Below are 17,546 nucleotides of genomic sequence, written 5' to 3'. Positions count from 1 at the left end.
GGGAAAGAGTAGCCTGCCTGTGTTCCCATCCGAGAACAGCTACGCTCTCTATTTGTTTCTTGGGCCGTGTTGTTTCAACCCAACCAGTCAAAAATCTCGGCCCAGTTCAGAGACCTCGGCCAGCCTCAAGCTGATTCAGGGGGTGAGGCAGAAGGTACAGACTGGGACCAGTGTAACAGGTCAGCTCGGCCCCACAACGGTCTGGGCCATCAAATCGGCTCCTCTGTGGTTCCTCTTCCCTTAGGGAGGCCCATCTGGGCCCTGCCGGTTCATGTGTGGCTTCCATTGCTTCCTTTCTTCCAATCAATAGAGTGTCTTTTTCTTTTTCCATAAAGGAGTTCTCCTTGTACCAAGCTAATAGCTGAACAAACTACTCGATAGTAAGAGTGTTTTGTGTTTTTCCTCCCCTGAGCCCATTTCCAGACTTGTTGGGGAAGAAAGTTGATATTTCACACCATCATGAGTTTAAAGTGTATGCCTTGATTGTTCTTTAGAGAAGCTATTTTAGTTAGGCTTGTAGTAGTTGGGCTCTTTAATTGCAGGTAACAGAAACCAACTTGTGCTGGCTTTAGCCACAGAGGGGAATTTATTATAAGGATAAAGGAACATCTCATAGAAGCAAAGACAGGAGTGTGGCCAGGCTTCAGGAAGGAACTGAGAGCTGGAAAGCTGCCAGGACACCTCCACTGTGTCTCATCTCTGAAGCTTTGCATGTGTGCTGCTTTTGTCTCTCCCTGCTAACTGGTTTTTACTGCCTGTCTACAAGGAGAAATGTTGCTGTCACTCAGAGATAGGCACTCATCGCTTCCACTCGGGACTTGTGCTCAGAATGACTAGTGTCTTTCAGTATCGATTCACAGGAAAAAGCGTCTAATTGGTCAGATTCATCGGCGATGGGCAGTGGGCAGAGAGCCCAGGGGCTGTCTTCTCAGCCAAGGCTCCCAGATCGGGCTGATTAGAGTCACTGGTGGGAGATTTTTGTTTTTATTTTAAAATACAGATCCAGGCTCTACCTTAGAAACTCTAGTTTAGGGATTGGGACTCTTCATTAAAAATTCCTCAAGAAATTCTGATGATAAATGAGATTTGGGAGCCACTGAAACACAAGTCTTCAGTATCCATTAATCTTTTTTACTAAGGTCTAACGAGAGACAGCCTTTTAAGCTGTCTACTACTTGTGGAGCCCATTACTATAGGGCTGGAGTAAGCAATTCATTTCAGTGCAAATGTACGTGAGTGGGAGGGGAACATCCTACCCTACAGAGCAATTGCTGTAGAACCTGTCTAGTGGAAATCTGAGAAGCCAGCTCAGAGCTGGACCTAACATCACTGTTTGTAGAGGCCTCACGGTCAGGACTTTAGACAAGATTTCAGGAACAGTTCTTACCAGGGCAAATCTGGCTCAGTGTTAGCCAAGCAGGTGATGCAGCGATTGTGGGTCCACGTGAGAGTCAAGAATAGGTGTCCAATCTAGGTCTTCACACTGAGGACACATAGTGCCTCTTGGGAAAATAGCATCTCAGAGCATCAAATGGTGTTTTATGTGCCCATGCTTTTATTTCTTACCCATGCTGTTACTGCTGCTTGGTAAACTACCATGTTTCCCCGAAAATAAGACCTAGCTGGACAATCAGCTCTATGAGTCTTTTGGAGCAAAAATTAATGTAAGATCAGGTATTATATTATAAAGACCCAGTATTATATATATTATATTATTATTTAATGATATATCATATTAAAGACCCTGTCTTATACTAAAATAAGACCAGGTCTTATATTAATTTTTGCTCCAAAAGACGCCTTAGAGTTGATTATCCGGCCACCTCTTATTTTCGCAGAAACGCGGTATTACCTCTCCTAACGTCCATTGGCTTGTTCTTTAAGACTTGTGTTTCCATGGAGAGAAAGCCTTTTGTGACTCCCTAGTCCATTAATCTTTGCTTCTGACCCTATAATATCCTCTGTATACCTTGACCACACCATGGACTGGAATCATTTTACTTCTCCACCAACTCCACTTGATGATGGGTAGCTGGCACTTTGGTAACCGTAGCTACTTAGATGGGGGTTGGGGTGAACTGGCCTTCTACCGAATTGATGTAGTGATATGTCTGCTAATCTGGCCCCTGGCTTCCTCTCTGTCCCTCACATCCCCCTTATTCCCACAGACAAAGCCACTTTGCTTTTGCCCACAATCTCAGTGGCATTCCAGGTCCTGAGATCACTTGTCCCTTAATGATGGAAAATTTAAGGAGCCCTAGACCTGCAGCCCTGTGTCCACGATGCCATGCTAGTTGTGCCACCCTTTAACACCATGATGAATTTTGAAGACGTTTTATCTGTGTTTTACTCTACAATACTCTAGCTAAATCAGCCATAATTCACTAGGCACAAGTCAGATAGTACTTGAACTCCTACATCAAGCCTAAAAAGAAAGCTTTACAGGGTAAACTGGGAGTCAGAAAGGTTAAGTAACCTGCCTAGGCCACACCACTAGTACGTGTCAGAACCAAGATTGAAACCCAGGTCTGACCCCAGCCCTTAGGCTCTTAAACACCAGGCTGTACTTGAGGCCCCGTTTTAAACTTACTTACATAGTAAACAACTTAGTTAACTTACATTACATAGTTAGCCATCTTTCCTTGTGTATGCCATATTTTCTCCCTTAGAATTAAATAGTGTTTGTTGTTTGAATATAAACAATATAGTTATGATGGTATGTCACTGACTTGAACTTAAAAAAAAGTGACTAACCTTCTCTTAATGGTTATCAAGTTACAGAATGATTTTCTAGAAGTATCCATTTGAAAGTTTCCAAAAGAATGTGGACAGGACCTATTTGTATCTCATGTACTTACCTGAGCTAAGGAAAAGATTTCTCCACTGTTGTCCTCATTTTCCACGGACATTCCTGAACTCCGAGGAAGGCCTACGTCCATGGTGCTGTTTGTTTTAGGAGTGGCCCGGACATGGTACATGGTAGGGTCTGAGAATTACAAATGCTGCATGTAGCAAGACAGGGCAATGCAGCCAGCCACAGCTCTCAGCGTATTCATAACTGAGTCGCACAAGAATCACACAAGCTAAACCTGAAATTGGGCAGTTAGGGGAGGACACTGCATACACAGGTGTCCCGAATACCCCACCTATATACCTGACAGCTCACCACAAGAACACATTCATCACCTGTCTTAAAGGAGGGGTTTCATCAGTTATAAGTGGAGTAGAAAAAAACTGAAGTAAATCATAATTATGCAGCCCCTCCACACTCGAACATGGTGCAAAGGCTACAAACCTAAAGAGATGGGCTTAGACATAAGAACAGAGTCAAACCCCACCCATTCCAACAGAAGCATAGACTTCTGAAACATAGACTGCAAGGAGGGAGTAGCCAAGCCTTTTCTCCCCAGAAGCTACAGCAGTCTAGTGCAGAGCCTTGCAGAGAAGACACATGCACCAGGCAGGTAAGACCCACCATTTGGGAGCAATAGAGGGAAGGGCTGATTCAGGGATCGCCTCCTGAAAGCGTAACATTTTCCTCCAGTTTCATTAACAAACTTTTCATTCTAGAAGCAAAGGGTAATACATCGAGGTTTCTTCCAAGGGCAGAAAGCCACAGGACAGCTGTGGTGGACAAATGAAGCATCCCCATAAGCATAAAGGAAAGAGACTCAGCAGCTTTGCCACAGAATTTGAATGTGAGAGAGGAGCAGGTGACAGGCTGCTGGAGGGAATAACCACGTTTGTTTCTCCACGTATTAAAGATGCTTGTGGCGCTCATGATATATCCAGTAAGTTGGTAGAGAAGAAATTCTGGAACTCAAGAGAGGTCAAAGCAATAGATTTTAGGAACCATTTGCAGGGAGGTGATAAAATCTTACTCATCACAGGGAGAAAATAAAGCAAGGTGAAGACCAAGGACACGAGCTTAGGGAAACATACCGTGGATGAGGCATTATGGCTATATAGTCCTCAAGTTTTCCCTCTTCTTTGTAGAGATTCCTCTTAGCGCTGAGATGTCCTGATGCTTACCTTATTCTATTCCCTTCTACCTTGAACATAAGTAGTAAATTTTCTCCCCAAAGCTGACAGTCAAATAAAGCCTTGGAATAAATGGCTTTACTTAGCAAGGCCATCAACGATGTAGTAGGGGTGAGGTCTTTGAATGGATGAATAGATGAATAGCCTTTCTCAATAAAAAACTGTGGCATCTAAACCAGCTTAAGACGCTTATAGTGCCCCATTAATCCATAGTTGAACAACAATAAAAAATCACTTATAAGAAAGTTTTAAATTGTTAAGTTGGAAATTTATCACATCTCATTTTTAAAAGTTCCCCTTCCTTCTGTCCTGCCAACACTAATTTTAGAAGGAAGTTGCTTGTATGAGAAATGTAGTGTTTTATGCACGTTTCATGACTTACGGCTTATTTATTATATTTTACCCATGTTTCCTGAATTGCCTGAATGATCACGTTATTGTTTGCAGTTCCCACATTTTTCCCACTGTACACACAGAAAGAACAAAAAGTCATGGCCATTGTTCCCTGCGGCACTTTTTATATATTTGGAGCAAGCCAGCAGAAGTGCAGTGTAATCGCTGGAACACTCAGCAGAGCAAGTGATTGGGTCTTAGCTGTCTGCACTGAAAACTGTTTCCTAACATTATGCCTCGTATGTATGCAGTTTCAACATGGCTCAGGACTGAATAAGCACTAGACTGAGGTGGGAAGAATGCTAACCCAGGTGTTCGTGACATTATCAGATAAAGGGAACTCAAGAGGCTTGGTGTTGGCTGGTTGACAGATAAGCTTTGTGACGTTAATGAGGCAGGGGCAGGTTCGTTTGGTTTACACCCCTCCTACAAAAGATTAACCCAGTTTTCTCAGTCCTCGCTAAGGAAGTCCTGAATGAAAGCTTTTATCAAATGTGAACTCAAAAGAAAAAATAAAGGCACAAATCACTGACGGAAACATTTTACAAACACACAGAAATTTTCAACACTCTGGACCAGGGATCTTCATGTGGGGTACTCTAAGCCTATAAAGGGAACCTCAAAACCTTTCAGAGGGTCCCCAACAAGGGTAATTTTAAAGGACTCTTTCTCCACATTCTCGCCTTTATACATATTCTTCCTCCCTTATACTAAGCAATGTGAAAAATCACATCCACAGTATTTCTTCCATTCTACACACCAAAGGCACACAGTCCACGGTGCACGCAAGCGTTAGTCCTCGGGGCTTCCTGACCTTCCCTGTTCTATGTTTCTGTTAAGGGAGATTTAGAGATGCTGTATTCGGGGAATTGTTAGGATTTCAAAATGTGGATTATGTGGTAAAGTGGGGTCCAGTGGAAGTAACGATGATTTTTTCCTTAACAAATGGGCCACTTCCATCTCCAGATTCCTGCCAGGGAAGAAATGTATCACTCCTGATGAAGTCCCACCAGCAAAGCAGCAAGTACCTGTAAGAAATATTGAATGCTACAAATAGCTTTTCTCATAAACAATTTTTTTACTTAAAATATTCATCTTTGGAACACTCACTGACTGGAAAGAAAAGGACTTTTGAACAGTCAAAACAAGAATAGTTCAGTGATGCTGATTATTTTAAATGTAATTTGGAATATTTTTCAGGACTACCAGATTTTTCATGATGCACTGAATAAAACCTACACACAAAACTTTTCATATTATCATGAAATATTATTTGTTCCAAATACAGTCAAATCTCAATTTATGCAATCTTATGAAATGATTAATACTTCCTACCACTATTAACAAAAATAATTAGATTTTAGCTGCCATACCAGTTAGCTTTTAATAACATTCTACAGGAAAAGTCTGATCCTATCTAATAACAGTTATTTTTTGATTCCTAATTCTACTAAAAGCCAAACACCCTAGTTCAATATATGCACAAACCTTTATTGAAAGAACATCTTGCCTTATCAACTTATTTGCTTTGTAAATAACATAATTTTAGCTTACAGATGACTATAATGACTTGTTACAAGTTAAATAATGAAATAGTATATTGATTTGTTTTCAAAAAATTACGTTAAATCTATGTGATTTTTAAACCCTGACTGCTTTTAGTAATCTCTTACAAGAAGTGTCATAAGTAGAATGATTAAATCTGTAGCTCCAAAGTTTTGATGAATTACATATTTAATGAAATATGATGAAAATATATTTAAAGCACTAAGTGTATCAAAAAGTATATCTGAAAAGCTGTTAGAAAGTAAAGGTTGGATTTTCCAACTGGATTAAATATACTGGATTAAATAAAGTTTTTCTCATGAAAGAGTAATAGGTACAATTAATAATCTCTTGACAGTCTTGGCTTTTGGGGTTTACGTTCCCCAAATCTAATAAGGAACAATTTTAAGTAACAAACTCTTCTAAAAGTTAGGCAGCTACCAATTCTGTTTTCAACAAAAAATAAACAATAATCATGTCAGCTGAAGGATGAGTAAAAACACAATGTGATTTTTGGAATCAAATTTTAAAAATTACGTAAAATTGTTTTACTAAAGCTACTTTTTCCCACCTCTTTATTTAGGGGTTGTTTTTCAGCATTTACATAGATAGAAATGAAAGAAATAGAATTGATGCTGAATCCACTTTCATTCTAGCAATGCCATATTTATCCAAGGATACATAACTAATCATAAAAATTAATCTCAATAAAAGTGGACTTTCAAAAATTTTACATTTCAATTTATAAATATCAACATTTTAAATACATTTATATCTTGATCAATTATGTAAAATAATTTTAATAACAATATAGAAGAAATTTAGCACAGTCTTAAAGTGACAATAAATTTAAAAATTTAAATGTATATACTTACTTTTGTTGCAAAAAAATGTATGATAGTGTGATCAATATGACTTTCAGGCATAAAAATAAATAGTAAAATCCTATGACAACAAACTTCAAGAATATGAAATTCTGATTCTATGAAATCGGCCCCCAACCGCCCAGCCCCCTATTCCCAATATTCTAAGTTTCTCTGGAGAAGGTCTGTGGTGGCGGTTAGAAAGTGACTTACTCGTGATCAGTGGGGACATTCTCAGTTTAGTAAATGGTCAGTTTGTACAACAGGTTTCACTACCTTTATTTTATTTTTGTCCTTTGTGTGACAGTACAGACTAAAGCACACTCTTTTTTTCATTATTATTGCAATAATATGAGCCTGCATTTTCATAATTCAATTTTCTGGGTCCTCTCTAGGCCATTACGTTGTATTACATTAGAAAGAAATCTTGTGCGGAAATTGCAATGAAAATACAAGTTCAAGAAGAAAAGGGAAAGATGTAAAATTTTAAATATCTTTATGTATTTTCTATATGGTTGGTGGTATTAAATTTCTATGGTATTTGGACTCCACTGGATATATCTGAAAGAGTGATGAACATCTTGTTTTAAAATGTCAATATTTATACTATTTATACGCTGGAAATTATATCCTTTGCCAATATTTAAAGTTCGCTTTAAATGTGCAAAGGAACAGAGTTTCCTTTTACAACTCTTTTTAAAAACTATTTGTATAAGGGAGTGCTTGTGAAAAAAGTCTGAAAATCACTGCTCTAGACAGAGGAAAGGTTAAGCAACGACCTTTTTCAAGGCCAAAGATACTTGGAGCAAATTTTTTTTATCAGCAGTGCACAGAATGAACAAGTAGGAGGGAGAGCTTAACATTCGTTTGCTTTTCCTGGCACCTAGAGGGAAAGCCAAGCATAGACAGGATTAGACATTTCTGCTACTGAGTCGGAGCCTCTAAAAAGTTATTTATGGTACACGGTAACAGGGAAGGGAACAGCTCGTATCTGAAACTTGGCCCACGCAGCAACTCCTTCTTTATCAGAGTACTCAAGACTTAAGCTCTCTACCCTTTGCAATTTCAGGAAAAGGTACTCATCTGTTGGAATATATTTTACCACCACTAATAATTTTTAACTAAGCAGCCCTTAAGTGTTTGGTTCTAGGAATACACTTTTATATTAACTTTTATATTTATTTTATATATTAACTGTTATATTTTTTTATATTGCTCTAGGAATACAACATGGAGGAACCCACACTTGAGGAATTTACAATCTTGTTGGAGACAAAGAAAGAAAAACACTGAGATAAATACGAATCTGTGTAGCACAAATTAAGGGCCTGTGAGTATCACAAAAATGTAATGAGTGATTGGAGTTATTGCCTAAGGTCAGGATGGTCTGGGAAGGAGAAGGCTGGAATCAAAGTAGGTTTCTGAAACACTGCAATCAACAGAAAAAGACGGATGGGCTAATTTGCTGGGGACAGAAGTAGGATGGTGTAGGTGTGACGCAGGTATGACTGCCCAGAGCACTCAGATGCTATAAAACTTGGAAGGTAGCTAGAAACCAGACTGTGCAGGGTCTTAAATGCCAATGGACAGCTGTGATTTATCCTGAGAAATGTGAGTTTCTGAGCTCGATATGTAACATTTAGGAAGTTTTTTAAAAATGACAATAGTATATAGAAAGAGATAGCAAGAGAGATGAGTTCATTAAGTTTTAGCAATAGTCTAGGTAGGTAGGATGGAAGCAGCCTGGGGTAAGGATACTGTGACTGGAAAACAATCAAAGGACATTGTACTAAAAGAGGAGGTGGAACTACAAATAATTCCCAGGTTTCAAGTCTACGTGACTATGCTAATCATGGCCCCACTGACAACAATAAATCCAAAGGGAAAGCAGACAGGTTTACGTTCGAAGGAGCAGGGTCAGCAAGCCAGAATGGACAGGCAAAGGGGAAGGTTCAATGTCTGACTCACCTGCCATCACCAACTAAACAGAAAAGCATATGCTTTTTCATATGTTGTTCTCTTGCTCAATAGGGGGGTAAAGCATTAGTATTCCTTGAGAACACTCACTTAGAATTATAAAAACAGATCTAGCTAACGCCTCAGCTCCTCTTCAGCCTCTTACTTAAGTCCTGCTGCAGGAACTATGAAAACATTTACCTCCATCCACCCCTCTGCCCCTCCTCAGCCAAGCTTAAGTCCTTCGGCCTCTATGTCTCATTACAGACTCATTACAGTCCTCACCTTCAGAACACAGAAACATTTAAAACATAAGTCCTCTTCCTTTCCCACTGACCCTTACGCCCAACTAGCCTTGCAAGCTTGTTACCTACGAAGTGAACAGTATTTGCATGTTTCCTCCATTCCAAGAATGAACATCAAATTACTTCCTGATACGTATAGTACAATCAGACATTGAAAATCTCTAGTTGACACCATAGCAGGAAGATGTTCAGACTATGTAGGACAACCTATCTGTTCACAGAATATCAAATGTGCTGAAGTCTATAAGGGGAGGTGGCATACATAGCAAAATGGAAAAGTGCAAAGGCTCACGTCAGATTGCTTGTTTGAAACACCCACTGCTTAAACTTTGGCAAGTTATCCTCTCTGTACCTCAGTTTTTCCATCTGTAAAATGGAGATGAAAATCCTGCAGGGTTCTTGTTAAACAATGGATTAAGTGTATTCACAGTATTCAATGTTACGTGCAGTTCTTATTGTACCTTAGCTTTCAGCTCTAGGTTATCGTGTTACCACTGTTGATTTCTTACTTATTGATGGAACTTTTATATTGCTCTAGATCAAAGAAGCAGGGGTAGGCAAACCTTGTCTGCGAAGGGCAAGACAGTGATATTTTTGGCCTTGCTGACCTTTTGCAACTATTCCACTCTGCTATTATAGCACAAAAGCAGCCAGAGGTAACACACAAACAAATGAGCATGGTAGCTGTGTTCCAATAAAACTTCATTCATAAAAACTGAAATTTAATTTCATATAATTTTCATGGTACAAAGTACAGGTTTCCCCTGCTATCCAAAAGTCTGGTGTTCCTACGACACCTGTGGTAAACCAAAATGGCATCCAGCAAAAGAGAATCCCTGCTTTCTAAAAATTCAAATTATGTCCCTTCGCTTTTACAAAAGACCTACCCTGGTACCTGTTTTTTGCTAACCCAGACCCTGGTTCCACAGACCTGCACATGCCCACAACTTAGACACCAGTGCCATTAAGGCTGCAAGTGCACCTGTGCTCAAGAACACAGGCACTGTGGTAGTTCCATATGCACCTGGTTCCAGGACCCTACCCCACTACTGCTCTGAGTGCCAGCATGCTAGACTAAGTGCCAAGAAGGATCCCCTTGGCTAGAACTTTCTTCCATGGGCAAAAAAACAAAGAAGAAGAGGAAGACTCCAGCAGCCTTCGCCTCTAAGGATCTCAACAGCCAAGCCACCACGACCACCTGCAGGACCTCGGCATTGGTCACAGAAGATCCCTCAGTCGGCACCAACACTGACCTCAGCTAACAGAGCTGCATGGAGACGCGGCCACTGTGCCCTCCCAGCAAGCAACGATGCTGCTTCCCACTCAGCCAGTGGCCTCACAGCCACTGCCAGGGAAAGCCTTTCTCACCGAAGCCAGGATGAAAAGGCTAGAAGAGGTGACTGGTCCTTCAAATGCACAAAGATCAATGCAAAGCCATCAGAAAAGTGAAAAAGCAAAGAAAAATGATACCACCAAAGGAACACAACAATGTTTCAGTAACTGTCTCCCCAAAAATGAAGATCTGTGAATTACCTGAAAAACAATTCAAAACAAACAATGCATAAACAAAACAAGACATTCAACAAAGAGATAGAAATCATAAAAAAAGAACCAAACGAAATTCTGGAGTTGAATACAATAAATGAAATTAAAACGCAAAACAAACAAAAAAAAATGCAAGAGCTTCAATAGCAGGCTAAATCAGGAAGAAAAAAATAATCTGCAAACTTGAAGACAGATTTATTATTACCCAGTCAGAGAAAAAGAAAAAAAAAATGAAAAAGATTAAAGCTTACATGAATTATGGGACACCATCAAGTGATACAATATAGTCATCTTTCCATATCCATAAGTTCTGCATCCACAAATTTAAGCCACAGATCAAAAATATTTGAGAACAAAAAATTCCAGAAAGTTCCAAAAAGCAAAAATTTGACACATGCTGAGCAGTATGTTGAATCCACATGAAGTGACATGTAGGGATACCTTGCTGTAGCCTCCTGCCATTTCATAGATCACCAGTCTCTCTCCAGCACTCTTGTCTGAGCCCCATTTGCCTTTCATCTCATTTGTTTGCTACTTGCATTTTCTCACATCCTGTCGGAATGTTCAAGTTAGCCTGATGTTTCACTACTTACCAGCAGTGCCATGCATCTTGTCACCTCACCACTTCAGCACTGTGGGCACCATACAGCAAATCATCATCAGCACCAGCACCAGCATCATCATACAAGGGTTATCAAGAGACAAGAACCAGGGTTTTGGTGAGTGTTAATACAGTGTAAGAGACAGAATCAATTTATATTTTCTTTATGCACTTGTATTTTAAATAGTCTGTGTTTTATTCTATGTATTTCTCTTTCAGGTCATGAAACGAAAGCAATCTGTAAATGTTGAAAAAAATGTTATGTTGTTGCTGACATGCAGTTAGCCCTATAATGGCTGTGTCTGTACTGAACATGTACAGGCTTTTTAAATTATTATTCCCTAAACAATACAGTACATTGTATTAGGTATTATAAGTAACCTAGAGATGATTTAAAGTATGCGGAAGAATGTGTATAAGATACATACAAGCCACCTTATTTAAAGGACTTAAATATCTGCAGATTTTGGTATCCACGGGGATTCCTGGAACCAATTCCCCACAGATACTGAGGGACAACTGTATTTGCATTATAGGAGTCCCAGAAAGAAGAGAAAGGGACAGAAAACTTATTCAATGGCTGAACACTACTGGGAAGAGATATGGCTATCCAGGTACATGAAGCTCAAAGACTCCCCAGATTCAACCCAAAGGGATCTTCACCGCGACACATTATAATCAAGATCTCAAAAATTAAAGAAAAAAAAAGAATTCTGAAAGCAGCAAGAATAAAAAGATTCATTGTATACAATGGAATCCTGAAAAGGATATCAGCAAATTTCTCAGTAGGTGTCTTGCCAGATAGGATAGAGTGGGGTGATATATAGAAAGTGCTAAAAGAAGAAACTCTGAATCAAGAATACTTTACCCAGCAAAGTTGTCGTTCGAAAATGAAAGACAGACTTTATCAGACAAACAAAGATTGAGGCAATTTATCATCACTAGATCTGCCTTACAAGAAATGCTAAAGGGAGTTCTTCAAGCTGAGATGAAAGGATGCTAACACATGAAAACATATTGAAAATATAAAGTTCACTGGTAAAGGTAAATATACAGAGGATGACCAAAAAAATGTACACACATTTTAAGAAAGGAAAACTGTATTAAATTGTAATACTCAATATATACCAGTAACAGAAGATGATTACGAGTCATGTCTGACTTCTGCAATTACAAGAGGTGCTCAAAGTGGTTACCATCAGCGTCCAGACACTTCTGATTATGTTGGACTCCTGCTTGAGCAACGTTGACCAAAGTGTCCACTTGTGTACATTTTTTGGCATCCCCAGTATATTCAAATTCAAAATATTCACATATTGCAATGGTGGTTATAAATCATTCTGAACGCTAGCAAACAGGTTAAAAGACAAAAGTGTTAAATGTAACTATAGCTGTATTTTGTTAATGGATACACAACATAAAATGATGTCAACTGGGACATCAAAAAGATAAAATGTGGGGGGGCAAGTAATATGTGTAGAACTTTTTTATGCAATTGAAGTTAAGTTGTTAGCAGCTTACTGAAAATAGACTGTTATAACTAAAAGATGTATTATGGAAGCTTCATGGTAATCTAGAGAATATTAGATTGGTGCAAAAGTAACAGATACACAAACAATAAAGAAAAGAATCAAAGCATACCACTACAAAAAAAATCATCAACTCACAAAGAAATACAGAAAAGAAAGGAAGAAACTACAAAGCAATCAGAAAGTAATTAACAAAACGGAAATAAGTCTTTTCTTATCAAAAATTATTCTGAATGTAAATGGTTTAAATTCTCCAATTAAAAGACATAGAGTGGCTGAATAGATACAAAAAGAAAACTTGTATGCTGCCTACAACAGATTTACTTAAGCTTTAAGGATACTCATAAGCTGAAAATAAAGGGATAGAAAAAGATATTCCACGCAAATGGAAAACAAAATAGAGCAGGGATATCTATACTTAGATCAGACAAAATAAACTTTAACTCAAAAGCTGTAACAAGAGACAAAGATTATCACAAAACGATAAAGAAGTAAATTCATCAAGTGGATATAACAAATGTAAATACACATGTACCCAATATCAGAGCACTTAAATATATTATTATAAATAATTACTAACAGATCTGTAGGCAAAAATAGATAGCACTGCAATAAAACTAAAGGACTTCAATATCCCACTTTCAACAACTGATACATCATCCAGACAGAATATCTATAAGGAAATAATAGACTTGAATGGCACTTTAAACCAAGTAAACCTAACAAACATATAGAAAGTTCACAAATATATAGAAATTAAACAACATATTTCTGAGCAACCAATGAATCTAAGAAATCAAAAGGGAACTCAAAAAATATCTTGAAACAAAAATTATATATATATGTACACACACACACATATATATATATATATATATACATACATATATATATATATATATATATATATATATATATATATATATATAAGAATATTATTCAGCCACAATAAAGAAGGATATCCTACCATTTGCAACAACTTGGATGAACCTGGAGGGCTAAATGAAATAAGCCAGATGGAGAAAAACAAACACTGTAGGGTCACATATGTGGAACCTAAAAATAAAACAAAAAAGGCCAATATCATTGAAACAGAGAATAGAATGGGGTTGCCAAGGGCTGGAGATTGGGGAAGTGGGGTGATGTAGGACAAAGGGTACAAATTTTCAGTTATAAAAAGGGTAAGTTCTGAGGATCTAATGTACAGCAGAATGACTATGGTTAATTATATGGTATCATATACTTGAAAGTTACTGAGACTGCTCATAAAGCATTCTCAGCACCGAAAAAACAAACAAAAAGTTAACTATATGAGTTAATTATTTTGATCTTGGTAATCATTTTACATCGAATAGCAAATCATCACTTTTACACTTTAAGTGTATAACATTATAGTTGTCAATTATATCTCAATAAAGTCTTTAAAAAAATGAGTTAGATAGCAAAGCATCAGCAGATAAAATATTTGGTTGAGCCAAAGGATATTGAGGGCTTAAAATGTTAAGGATCTTAACAAGAAATACAAAATGAGCTTTTTGGTACTTGGCAAAAAGAAAAATGGGCACAGAAATCAGCAGCTTGACTTAAAAACAAACAAAAGAGGAAGGCAATGTAATACTTCTCTGCCATTCCCAGATTTCCCACTTGCAATTTTAGCTACTGATGAGCAACTCGTAAACTGGTGAGATAATTACAGCTTGCTATGGCATGAATGTGGCTATGTGGGCAACACTCACCTAAGGAGCGTGCCTAGTAGAACTCCTGGCATCCACCTTTCAGTAGTCAGTTCCTATTCTCTACTCCTCTGCCCTGGCACAGTAACTCAATAGGATTTGAAGGAAGTTCTTTAAAACTTTCAGTAATATTTTATGGTATATTATATGGTGCTATTTGGGATTCACAAAAATCTTAGCATATACCGTATTTGCCGGCGTATAAGACGACTGGGCATATAAGACGACCCCCTAACATTTCCACTCAAAATACAGAGTTTGTTATATACTCGTGTATAAGACTATCCCCTCTTCCGCACACCTTCCACACACCAAATAAAAGGTAAAACAATATCAGATTTGATTTCAACATTTTAATTTATATTCAAATGCTTATGACATGCAGGAAAACTGTAACAAGGCTGTATGTAATCAAACATATACATAAAACAGTGCAAGTTTATTACCGGTAAACATACCGGTAATTCACTAAAGAAAACACACTCTATAGACTGGTACCGTAGATGCTTCTCAGGAACATAGCCAAGCAGCCCACAACCTAGAGGGACTGTCAATGATAGAGGTAAGATAACAAATAGAGGGAGAGAGCAAGTGCCGGGCAAGTCCCTAGCAAGTTTGCTGGCGTGACAGTTTCCCCTTAAAAGCCTTCAAACTCCTCTTCATCATCTGATATTAAAAGTTCATCAACGACATCTTGGGATACAGTTGTAAGGCAGTCATCGTATGGATCTACCAATTCTGCGTCAGATGATGTGGCCTCAGCTTCAGCTTCCTCTTCATCTTGCCACAAGTACTCGTCCTCCATATCATCTAATGAATTTGATATGCCACACTTCTTGAAAGACTTGATTACTGTTTGCGCATCAATATCATTCCAGGCTTTTATGACAAACTGGCACAAAACATCCAACTGTGGAGCACGCATGTTTCCTCCTTTTGTGTATGACTTTTCGCCGCTAACCATCCATTCATTCCACTGTTCTCGAATGCGATCTTTAAACGGCTTGTTTAGGCACACATCCAGGGGCTGTACCAATGATGTCAATCCTGCAGGAATAACTGCTGCATCTGTTTTTATTCTCGCAAGCCTTTCCTTGGTGCTGGGAGTTAAATGAGCCCGGAACATATCCCACACAAGTAGACTACGTTTTTGAAGTAGACCACCTGGTCGTCTGCTCCATACATTATCCAGCCATAGCTTCACACCCTCCTCATCCATCCAACCTTTTTCATGCACATGCACAAAACAACCAGCAGGGAACTTGAGTTTTGGCATTGTTTTCCTTTTAAAAATAATCATAGGTTTCAGTTTGTTGCCATCAGCTGTACATGCGAGTACCACTGTAAAACTTGACTTCTCATGTCCTGTTGTTTTTATCAAAAGTTTTTTCACCTTTTTGATGGATAGTTTTATTTCCAATCATATCAAAATTCATTGGAGTTTCATCCATATTTCCAATATGATTTAGCGCATAGCCATGTTTAGTGTGCTGTTGTATTACGTATCGATGGAAACTACCCACTTTGTTATCCAGATCTGAGGGTAATTTTTGGGCAATTTTTGTCTTTTGCCTTAGTACCAGATCATGCCTTGTCATGAATCTACTGCACCAGGATATAGTGGCCTTAAAATTGTTGCTGTGATCTGGGTTAGATTTGGCCCACTGAAGTGCAAACAAGCGTATTGTATTTCGTGTCACCACATAACCGTTTTGGCGATGTTGAGCCACCATGTCTGCTACATGTTTTTCGAGTTCTGGCCAGTGTGGGGTGCCTCTTCTTAATGCACACTTACCCCTTGGCATACTCTTTAATGCTTTCTCATTTGATTTCCAGTCCCGAACCATCTTTTCTGTTACTCCATATTGTCTTGCAGCAGCACGTATTATTTTCCTTAGCAAAGTTTATAACTTTCAGTTTAAAATTTGCATCATACTTCTTTCTTTTGGCTGGTGCCATGATAGGGATGATAGGGGTTTGACTGGTCGACATTTTCTATGCTGTACTGTACAATGGTGCAGTATTGTGGTTGGCTGTTGGCCGTATACAAAGCCTGATTTGATTGGTCCCTGTTCCCTGTTTGCCCACCCTGTCACTATAGCAGTCTGGTCCACCCTTGCATCAGCATCTCCCTGGGACCTCACTAGTGCGCAAGTGCGAGCTCTTCAACATTCTAACAGGCACCATGATAGCGCAAAATCGCGAATCTTCAATGCATATGTAAAGAAATATACGGTAACCCGAATTTACCACACTCGCAAAATCGCACACAGCCGACCATACACCCAGTATGGTATCGCGATTCGCGATTTTGCGCTATCATACTGGGTGTATGCTCGGCTGTATGCGATTTTGCGAGTGTGGTAAAATCGCGTAACAGCAAAATCGCATAATAGCCGAGCATACACCCAGCAGCGCTGCTGATGCCTGAACGGTATGTGGAATGAAGTGGGCGGGCATCGGGAGGCCACTATGGCACGGGGCAAGCACTATGGGCAGTCTATCTGAAGTGTACCTGGCGTATAAGACGACCCCCCCACTTGGAGGCATATTTTTCGGGGCCAAAAAATCATCTTATACGCCGGTACCCATTTCACCTCAAGAATTTACTGTATAAACCTAAAACATCTAGATTTCCTCGTTTTACTATAATCAGTATAAGTCTGTCTAAGGGCATCATATACCCTTGTTCTTTCTGTTATCCACTTATTCTTAATTATGCTGAGTCTACAACTACTGCCCAAGAGCAGAATTCGTTTTTCAAGTAAGAAACCTACAGCACTGTGTATTCTCATACCAAAAAAAATACCTACTTTTCTCCTATGCATCAGGCTTAGAAAACCTCTATAAAACTCTTTTGATTATAATATATAAATCATTAAAATAAAGTAGCATCACAATTATTATTGGAAAAAAAAAGCAATGTCAATGAAATTGCCCCATGAAAGCTGTGGGAAATTCAATTCTGAAAATATGTATTTTTAGCTTCTAGATAAAAAGTTTTCTTTTCTCAACCCACATAGTGGCCACTCACT

Source organism: Rhinolophus hipposideros (genome assembly GCF_964194185.1).
Source record: "Rhinolophus hipposideros genome assembly, chromosome: 4".
In the NCBI taxonomy this organism is placed as follows: Eukaryota; Metazoa; Chordata; class Mammalia; order Chiroptera; family Rhinolophidae; genus Rhinolophus; species Rhinolophus hipposideros.
Note: the sequence above shows the minus strand (reverse complement) of the source record.